Genomic DNA, 1,990 nt, shown 5'->3' with positions numbered 1-1,990 from the left:
GTTGCCATGAGTAAACTGATGTATAATTTACCTTTGTTTGGGGTGGGGTGGGGGGGTGGGGGCAGGATTTCTCTGTGTAGTCTTGGCTGTCCTGGACTCACTTTGTAGACCAGGTTGGCCTAAAACTCGGTGATTCGACTGCCTCTGAATGCTGGCATTACAGGTGTGCGATACCATACCCAGCTATGCACAGAATTTACAAATTGTTCATGGGGTCCTTCTCCTTCCTCTGTGTGTGTGTGTTGGGGGGGAGGGGTGATAAAAATGAATGCAAGATGGTTTTAGCCTGAGGATGCTGTTAAAGGACAAGGCTGGTGGCTCCTGTGTTTCTCTGGAGAGGGCTTCCGTGGGTGATGCTGACCTTCCCCCACCGACTGGAGGAGAGCGCCTTTGGAGATGGAGATGTCCTTGGCTCACACCCTCCGTTCTCTGAGGGCCCTGCTTGGTGCCCAGAGATGCCAGCCCAGGTGTTAACCAAACAACTGCGCTTAGAGGCTGAGTGCTATCAAACTAGCCCCGCTGCACGAGGTCCTGACGCCACCTGTCCCAGAGTTTTACTCATAATGGTTTCTGTGATCCAGCCACCTGACTCCTCCTGCTCCAACTCGTTTTCAAGCTTGGACAGGATGACATCATTTACTTAGGCCCTCGGTCCTTAGGGAGACTGCAGGATCAGGTTTTGACCACCGTCACAGCATTGTCACGGCTTTGTTTGCCTGCTTATTGCAATTTTAGTGGCTTCCCAATTGGCTTCTCTTTCCATTCTTGCCCCTTACAGAATGTATCATCAAGGGGTTTTGTTTTGGTTGGTTGGCTGGTTTTGGGATAGGGTTTGTGTGTATAATTTACAAATTGTTCCATCTGGATATAGGACATCCCCTCCTCCTCCGTAGTCACTGGACAGTTCTACGCCAAGGGGAGCAATAAAAAGAAATGCAAGAGACTTAGTGTGGGAATGCCTCTTCCTGCCTCGTGTTTCTATGGAAGGGGTGTCCTGGCTGCCGAGATCCCTCTGCCTCCGAAGTGCTGGGATTAAAGGTGTACATCGCCACACGTGGCCAAGCAAGCCACACCCTTACTTAAAACCCTGGATAAAGTAAGAATTCCTTCACAGAGGTGAGCTGTGACTTCCCATCTCTTGTTGCTTTTTCTTGCTCAACTCATGCCTACCCTGGCCACTGCTTGAGCCTGCCTCAGTTTCTCTACCTGCAGACACCTAGGAGCTTGTCCCCCTGAGGCTTGACTGCGTCCCCATTTCCTCCACAGCACTTAAGTCCCATGCTTATGCTACAGTGTGACTAGGAATGGACACTGGGAACTCCTTTGAGCCATTATGTTCCTAGAAGTCACTAAAGACTTTCCTGCTTCCATAGGCTCCTCCCTCCCCCAAAGCCTGAAGAACAGTACAGCTCTCCCAGTGTGCCTAGCTGTAGGATACTCATGGAACTTCTGTGCTTGTCTCCGCATGGACCTTTCACGGGAAGGCACTGTGGCGTTTGGCAGTAGAGGGATGTGGTTCTAGCCAAGCAGTGAAAGCAAAATGTTTTTTAAGGTTTTTACTCTTTATCTTGCTGTGTGTAACTCTGGATAGCATGTGTGGTTGGGAGATTAAAATGGGAACTCAGAATGCTGGGATTTAAGCTAAGATCTTCCACTTGAAGAGATGAAGGCTTAGGAAAGGTATGACCAGAGGCAATGGGATTATGACAATTATAAATGAGTAACTGATCACAGATACCAGCCTGTTAAGTATTAAAGTTTGATCCTATTTCAGCTCTCTGCCTACAGCCAGAACAGATATTCAGTAACTGCCTCCTAAACTAAATGAGAATCCTCACTTCAGGAACTGTTAACAGTTATTACAGATCAAAAACCAGTACAGAAGGCTTAAGAAAACCATTTTGTCTCTCAAGCTGAATATCTACATATCTGGTATAGCTTAAGATTGGTTTTAATTTTTTTGGTAAGTAGTCACACAAACCAAGAAAAA

Source organism: Psammomys obesus, unplaced genomic scaffold (genome assembly GCF_907164565.1).
Source record: "Psammomys obesus unplaced genomic scaffold, mPsaObe1.curated_primary_1811, whole genome shotgun sequence".
Classification (NCBI taxonomy): Eukaryota; Metazoa; Chordata; class Mammalia; order Rodentia; family Muridae; genus Psammomys; species Psammomys obesus.
This window is presented reverse-complemented; position numbering follows the sequence as displayed.